The sequence below is a fragment of the Mastomys coucha genome, unplaced genomic scaffold (genome assembly GCF_008632895.1).
Source record: "Mastomys coucha isolate ucsf_1 unplaced genomic scaffold, UCSF_Mcou_1 pScaffold22, whole genome shotgun sequence".
NCBI lineage: Eukaryota > Metazoa > Chordata > Mammalia > Rodentia > Muridae > Mastomys > Mastomys coucha.
In genome coordinates, this window is record NW_022196905.1 from 230,091,325 (window position 1) to 230,099,934 (window position 8,610).

An 8,610-nucleotide genomic window follows, 5' to 3' on the forward strand; every position below is an offset into this window, starting at 1 on the left:
AAATCCGCCTGCCTCTGCCTCCCAAGTGCTGGGATTAAAGGCGTGCGCCACCACCGCCCGGCTATCCTTTTTTATTCATAATATTTGTTTATTTGTTTCGTGTGCATGAATGTTACGGTCACCTGCATGGATGTGTATTGCGCGTGCACAAGCGTGTGTGTTGGATCCCTTGGAACTGGGGTTGTCTTTTTCTTTCTTAAGATTTATTTATTTCGACTGAAGAGATGGCTCAGCGGTTAAGAGCACTGACTGCTCTTCTGAAGGTCCTGAGTTCAAATCCCAGCAACCACATGGTGGCTCACAACCATCTGTAATGAGATCTGATGCCCTCTTCTGCTGTATCTGAAGACAGCTACAGTGTGCTTACATATAATATTAAATAAATCTTAAAATATATATATATATATAAAGATTTATTTATTTCATGTATATGAGTATACACTATAGCTATACAGATAGTTGTGAGTCTTCATCTGGTTGTTGGGAATTGACTTTTAGGACCTCTGCTCACTATGGGCAACCCTGCTTGCTCGGTCGACCTTGCTTGTTCCTGTTGGCCCCGCTTGTTCCTGTTGGCCCCTCTCGCTCTGTCCCTGCTTGCTCTGGCCCAAAGATTTATTTATTATTATAAATAAGTACACTGTATCTGTCTTCAGGTATACCAGAAGAGGACATCAGATCTCATTACGAGTGGTTATGAGCCACCATGTGGATGCTGGAGTTTGAACTAAGGACTTTTGGAAGAGCAGTCAGTGCTCTTACCAGCTGAGCCATCTTACCAGCCCAGGAACTGGGTTTTTCAGTGGTTGTGAGCCATTGTGTGAGTGCTGGGAATTGAACCTAGGTCCTTTGCATGAACAAGTGCTTTTAACTGCTGAGCCATTTGTGCAGCCGCAGGAGACTGATTCTTAAATATTCTAGAAGCTATCAAAGTTGGTTTTAGAGTAAAGTAGATGGATGAACTCACTCCCAAATTTAGAAAGAGTATTTTTGCCATAGAACCAGAGGTCACATTTGCTGACCTCTCCAGCTTCTCTTTCTGCAGTCCTCTCTGTCTCCCCATCACTCCTCTGCCAGGTGCTCCCCTACTGCAAGGCCTGTGCTCCAGTCCCTGCTGGCACTTGCCCTTCCCCGCCTATGCTGACAGTTGGCTGGTTCTGTCCAGTACTACCTCAGCTCGTTCTTTCACTCCTTTCTTCACTGCCCTCTATACAATTGAAATTTAGGGTTCAACATTATCCCCCAAATAACATTTGCAGTGGCAACTTTTTTGGGACATTACTTATATGTCAAAACCAAAGTAAGAGTTTTCAAATTGTCTTTAAACGTTGCCCCAGGGTTTTTTGTTTGTTTGTTTGTTTGTTTGTTTTATTTTAGTTTGCTTTTGTTTTTTGATTGTGTCCTGTGGCTTCTAGAGGGGCTGTCCTGATTCTCCATGGTGACATCCCTGGTCTCAGAACACGGCTTAGGACAGCTTTGTGCCAGCCGGCCACTTGAATCGGTTCTCTTGTATTCTCCCTGTCTTTGTGATGCAGTGGGTAATGACAGACCTTAAAATCAAAGGAACCTCTGAGTGGATGAAATAGAGCTTCCATCGTTCCTATAGTCATTTATTCTGAAGAGTCTCAAGCCCACATTTCTGCAGGAGTGCTGACAAAATGCACCCGAATTTACTTCTGCCTGGGCTCCTCGCATCAGTCAACCCACCAGAGTGCAGGCCTGGGACGCAGTGGGGGAGGGAGGGTTGTCACAATTTTTAATTGTTACTGCTCTCTTTAGAATCTTCCCCTTCTTGCTTCTGGTTTTCAGTTGGTTGCTGGGGGAGTTCTCTTCTTTTGAGAAGGTTAACAATAACTGTACTGCAGCGTTTTTGAGGACCGCTATCAAGGCAAATGCAGAGTAAGTTCAGGGCTTGCTGACTGCCACTGGCAGTTTGCATTTAAGCAAGCATGACTTTGATTTAAGGATCTGACTCAATGGGTAATCTATCCACGGCAGGAGGTGATGTATACACACTGTTTCCACCAGACACACCAAGTTCCTCTGCGATGTGTTTATTTCTGAGTAGTTATGTACTTAATAAATAATGCGTTTCAGTGGGTATTATTTTCATTTTGGTGTTTAATACCTCCACAGTCTGTCTCGGATTCAGGGTTGAATGGCACCTCGTAAATTACAAGCCGATATTAGCCGCTCCCTCCTTGCATCTTAATTATTGGGTTGAAAAGAAAGAGCAGGCTTTTATAAGCATTCATATTTTCTGTTTACAAGGCTTTTACTGACGTCTAATAAATTTAATTACCTCTAATAAGAAGAGGAAATGAAGTTCTATTTAGCAAATTCATAGCTTTGAAACGCATCTTGTAGCTTTACGAGGACCACAAGCTTCAGGAAGGTGAGAGCTATTTAGGGACTGCTGCTGGGTTCAGCTAACTGCAAAACTGGTCAATTATTTTTGTTTCCTTTTTATTGCTCAACCTCCAGTGTAAACTGGGGGCTACAAGAAAGCTGCCTCTCAGGAACTCTAAGCTTTGCATCCGTACCCCCACAGGGTTGGAGCACACAGTCCCATATTAAAGGGGCAATTTTCAAACATACCTTTGACTGTGTCATGACTTATTTCCTTTCGAGAGCCGGTCTTTCTGCCTGCCTCGTGTTCTTCCTGTTATGGGCTCACTGGTTCTTCAGCAGTAGTCAGATCAGGGTGGAGAAGGCATCCTCGAACAGGTGACAGGGTCATGGACTCACAGTGTGGCCAGGATGCAGAGGACTGCCCCCCCCCCCCCGTGCTACAGCTGCTTCTCAGAGGGCGCCACAACAGAGCTGGACTGTTTGGTTTCACTAGGAAGCCTGTAAATGCTGAAAATGTTTCCTTTATAGGCATCAGATAGTTCATTTGGATTTATTTGGGGGTTTAATTCCTTCCCAAACAGCACTCTGCAGGCTTCTAGATTTCTTTTCTATTGTAGTGTCTCCTACACAGGGAAACACATAGGGAAACATCCTACCCAGGAAGGGCTCTTTCTTCAAACCTGAAAAAATATCCAGGCATTGTGCTGCACACCTATAATCCCAGTACCGGAAAGGCCAAAGCAAGAAGATCATAAATCTTATCCAGCCTGGGCTACATAGAGAGTTCCAGGCCAGCCTGGGCTACAGGGTGATGGTTTGTGGTGTGGCTGTCTCTCTGAGTGGTTATGTACTCTGGGTGTTAATGAGGGGCTGTGGGTGGGTGGTCGTCTTTGCAGCGGACCCCATGCTGGGGAGCCCCTCTCTGAGCCAGCCAGTGGCTGTCACTCAGTGTTGCTTGGGGTGGACCTCACCTCAACTTGGACATCACCTCAGTCTCATCCCTGCAGTCATGTCTCCATGTCCTCGTAGCCACCTCAGGATCTGGCCTCCCTCTGACTGGCTACTGTCTCCTCTGTGCTCTGCATGGCTTCCACTAGGACATCGACAGCCTGCTGCTTAAGGGTCTGGTCCTTTTAGCCCCTTCTGCATAGCAGTAACAAAAATGAGTTTCTCATCCAACGGTCCTCTACACCCTTTTCCTTTTATGGTTATCTACTTTTATTTGATGGAAGGGTGTAGGAGGCACAGGCCATGGCTAGACATCAGAGGACATCTTTGGAAGTCTGTTCTTTCCTTCCATGCTGTGAGTTCCAGGTTTTGAACTTGGGTCCTCAGGCTTGGCAGCAAGCACCTTTGCCTGCTGAGCCCTCCCTCAGGCCCCTCTTCTTTCTTCTTTCTTTTTTTTCTTTTTTTTTAAAGTCTACAAATACAGTAGAATTAAATATGTCTGCAAAAACTATGCAATCTTTACCACCGTTTATCTCCAGAACTTTCTACATCTTTAAACAGAAACTTGGTATCCATAAGACAGTGACTTCCTCCTGCCTGTCATCAGACATCTGACTACCATGGCTCTGCTTTTTGTGTCTAAGAGTTTGAGGTGAGTCTCTCAGTGTTTGTCCCTTTGTGTTTGGCATAGTATCCCTTCTTCTGGATTCGCCCACATTGCATGTATCAGACTTGATTCCTTTTTAAAGGCTGAAAAATAATCCACGTGTGCGGGCATTATACTTTCCTGGTTCTGATATTTGCTGATGAATACTTCTTACGATGGTAACTTCTTCCTTCCGGCTGCTGTCAAGAACGGCGCCCTAACACAGGTGTGCAAACCCTGGAGTCCCTGCTTTCAATTCTCTTGTGTGTGTAGCCAGACTTATAATTGCTAGGCCACGAGGTAATTCTATGCTGGCTGAGGCTCCCGCAGAAGGCCGTTCCCACTGCAGCACACAGGGCTCTGACATGCCCACATCCACCTGACACCTGTCCCCATCCCACTGCCTCGAGCAGAGGGGAACTACATTTTGATCCATGTTTCTCCTCAGCCGTTTTGTTTGGTGTTTGGTTTGCTTTGTTTCTGGTCTTTTCTTTGTCGAGTGCATAGGAATCCTTCGTTGTCACTGTACCCTTCAGTCCCCCACAATCCCCTCTGTTCCCACTGACTGACTAGTTCACTTTCACTAGTGTAAAAGAAGCAGGTTTGCTAAATTGTGACACAGAGAATTTAGTCTCTTCCCCCTGTCCTTCAAGTGTCACCTGGCCCTTTCTGGAAGCCCCTCCTCATGACCCCTCTCTCAACCAAGTACTCATTAATATTAGAGAGAGCAAGACACCCCAGGAGCACGTGCTGCTTATGCACAGGGATGAGCCCTCACAAAGGGCTTTATCACCAATGACACAAGATCAGAATTCAGTGAGGGAAGTTAGTGTTTAAGAGGAGGCACCCCTAAAACAGCACAGTAACAGCTTGCAGAAGAACATCCTACCCACAGACACATTCCAAGTCATGGATGTCTTCCTATAACATCTTTATCTGGTTGTACTTGAAGGAGGCCCTCCTATTTAAGTGGTTCAATTCAACAGCTCCTAGAGAACCCATGTAGCCTCAAATGGTGTTACTGGAACTAGACTTTCAGTAGGACTGACCACTGACCCCAGCATCCTGAAATATGTGTGACATTGCACAGCTAAGGTGAGGGACATCCGCCCAGACAGGACCTGGACAACTCTGTCTTCCGAGAAGGCTTCTGTGGGTACCAAGTGACAGCCAGAGGTACCAACAGCTCTTCAGCAGTGAACCCTGGACATGGATGGGGCTCCAGGAGGCAGACCTGTGTCTCCTGAAAAGGCGCTGAGAGGATGTTTAGTGTCTAGCTCTATAAGCTTCTGCTGGGTCTTCCTAGAAGGTGGCTGTGGCCGTGGGTCTGAGGAATGGGGCAGTCCGGCTGCCTTCTGCAGCAGTGCTGCGTTGTGGGCATGGGCAAAGCAGGGGCAGCTGCTGCCCCCACCTCTTCAGTCCACTTCTCTTGCCTCTCATTTTGCTTCCCTAGCTCCAGGGGGCTGTGTCTCCTGACATAAAAAAGTATCTTTTCTTTTAGTTCCCTGCTCTGCAGGGAGGGCTGTGGCCCTGATGAACCAATCTGACAGTTCTCCTTATACCACCTATATACTGGTGGCTCGGGGCTGAGCCAAGTTTGGATTTAGCTAAAAGATTCACACAGCTACAATGGCACTTGGGTTCCTTCTATCCAGAAGCCATAGTCCTATGCCTGGCCCCTCTCTCTTCTCACACTTTGCTGTAATAGAAGCTAGAATCTCTTGTCAGAGAGGAGGATACCTCCTGATGGCCCCTCTTTCCTTGTTCCCAGCCCAAAGGCCTCCCTCTTGACCCTTTCTGAAGGCAAATTTTCTAAGAGTCAGCTGCCAGGGTAAGGATTTCTGCAGAGATGACCCTTGGCTCCCAGAGGCCAGGCATTGGCCAGCTTTCCCACATATCTGATGAGTGTCTTGGGATTTTGGATGAATCCATTCCCCAGTGCAGGGGGAGGGGGTTCTATTCACTTCGGTATGAATGCCAAATGTCCCTTCCCAAAGTAGTCTTTGTCCCCAAAGGCCACCCACCCATGGAGCTGCCAAGAGACAAGAAAAGCTAGACCTTGGTCCCCTGTGGCTCCTTCCATCCTCAGTGCACAGCGTGGGCTGTCTCCCACATAGCTGCCTAGAGATGGCAGCCAGGGACATCAGATGGCATGCAAGGACCTTGCTTTAGGAGTTCATTGAACACTCACTGCCCAGGAGCTCCAGGCCTTTGGAAAACCAACTCTGAATTCAAGGCTGGTCAGGAACGGGAGATGCAGGGGAAATCACAATGTACTTTGTCATCAAAGGATGACTCAGCAAAAGGGGCCAGAGGGAATAGAAAGGTGCCACCAACCCACATCTCAGAGGACATTTGCTCTAGAAATTTGGATCAGAAACCTGGAATTTGGAGCTGGAAGGGTCTAGAAAATGAACTATCTGGTATGTTCATTTTAGCAGAAGGATGCAGAGATCCTGGAGGGCCCTCTGACTGACCCAGGTCTTCCAGAGGGTAAAGTATAAATGGAATTCCAAATTCTGAGTCCTTAGTGTGTGTCACCACTTAGATCCTGCAGGCCGGTAGGGCATGAGCCTTTAGAAAAATCAGAATGATTCTTGTCCCCCGAGCCTTACAGCGGTTGGAAGCACATGGATCCTTCTGGACCCTGAAGACTCAAGACTGGATTACTTCGACAGGACACTTGGCTCACTTGGAGACTGCTTCATTACCTACCTCTGTCTCTGCCCTTCAATCCACCAGCGATTTTCCTGACACCCAGGTCTGGTCTATGCCAGCTTCTGCCTCTATTTCTGGATTTGCTTCTAGAACCTTCTTGGGACCTGCATGACTAGCGTGCCTTTCTCTGTCCTATCTTACCTTCCAGCAAAATGAGGATTTGCACTTTGCTTTGGCCTCACGAGGAAGCCTGCTCCTTAGTAAGCTTTCTCCAACATTAGCCTTTGCCTTCCTGTTTGCTTGGGGGATCATTGGAGCTGTTTGGGGATTTTTTTCTCCCCTGGCAGCTTCCAGCCTGCAGGCTGGGCAGAGCTGGTGCTGAAATGGATAGGTGTCATAGCTAAGAAGAGGGGAATGCTTGTTTTCCAAGCAAAGCCTTCAAGGGTTATGGCTTCCCTGTTGAGGAGGAGAGAGGAACAGGAAGGAATGGAGATGGAGGGTCTGATGAACTCATGCCTGAGATGGTCAGTCACACTCCCAGCCTCACCAGCACATCCCCAAAATGGATTACACAGTTGAAACATGAGCAGAGAAACTTTGCCTCCTTCTTGTTTATCAGGACCTAGAGCAAATGAATCAGGTTTGGAGCTTTTGGGGGTCGCCCCCGAGTGCCATTTCTTCTTAGCTGGGAGGAGGCCTGGAGAGGTTAACATCCTGCTGCATGCTGTTTACCAGCACACAGAGAGGTTGAGGAAGTTGGTGGGGGGGTGGGGGGAGAACACACATTAAGGAATGAAGTTTGCTGTCTGACACCACTGGCCACGGAGGTAAATGAAGGAGTGGTGGCAAACGGATGATTTCTCCAGGGCGTTTTGTTTGCAGATGGCTTTCAAGTGATTTAGGCAGGTCGTCTGTGGGTCGGTACTTTTCTCAAGAGTTCCTGAAATCCACATCTGCTTAATAGTTGAACCCGGCAGTTACAGCCAGAGAACAATTTTGCCCAGCAGTGGTGTCTCCTTGCAATGGGAGCTGCAATCTGATGACCTACTAGGTACCAGACGCTACATGGCCATTCTGTGCGTTTGCTACTACTTGCTTGCATCAGATTAAGAGGGATCAAATGTGTCAACTAGTGTCTGTAAGTTGAACTGTCTAAATTGCCACATACCCCTCCTTTGTGGTTAGTTATGCAACAAACTTTATTTTCCAAATCCTGTTTCCTCATCTGTTAAGTGAGATGGCATATGCTGAGTTCTTGGCCCTGTACCTAGTATACAGTCAGTGCTCAATAATGACAGCTGAGGCTCGGATCCCAGGCCTGGCTGGCCCCAGAGTCTGTCTTCTCGGCCTAATGCTGTAGGAACCTTGATAAAATGAACAAATGATATTGTCTTAGGTTTGAAAATATAGATGTCTCCTTGCAAGATACTGGCATACACTATTACCAACCAGGCAGTAGTGCTCAGAGTCGAGAGCCAGGCTGTATGAGCCCATATCCAAGCTAAACCACCACCGACAATAAGCACTCTGCAGCCTTGGGTAGGTTAGTTACCATGATGTTTGACTCTGAAGTGCCTGCACAGGTTCATGTTCTGAGCTCGTGTCCCCAGGCTGTTGGTATTATCTGAGGAGGCCATCGGTGGGGCCTAGATGATAGGGCCACAGTCACTCAGGACACGCCTTTGAAGATTATCTTTGGCCATGGTGAACTGATCAGATCTCCTAGCGTGGTGAACTGAAATACCAGAAACCGTGAACCAAAATAATCCCTTCTATCTTTAAATTGCTTCAGTTGGGTATTTTAGTGACAGCGATCCAAACCGAACTAACTGCTCTACACAACCATGCTGTGTCTTCAGTTTGATATTAAAGGTGAAGATGATAACATTGCCTGCCAGCTATGTGCCTGAGGAGATGAACGAGTTCATACATGCAAGTGCTCGTGAATGCTGACTTTTCTGTTTTTAAGTTGCGTGTGTGTCCGTGTGTGTGTGTGGGGGGGGGGG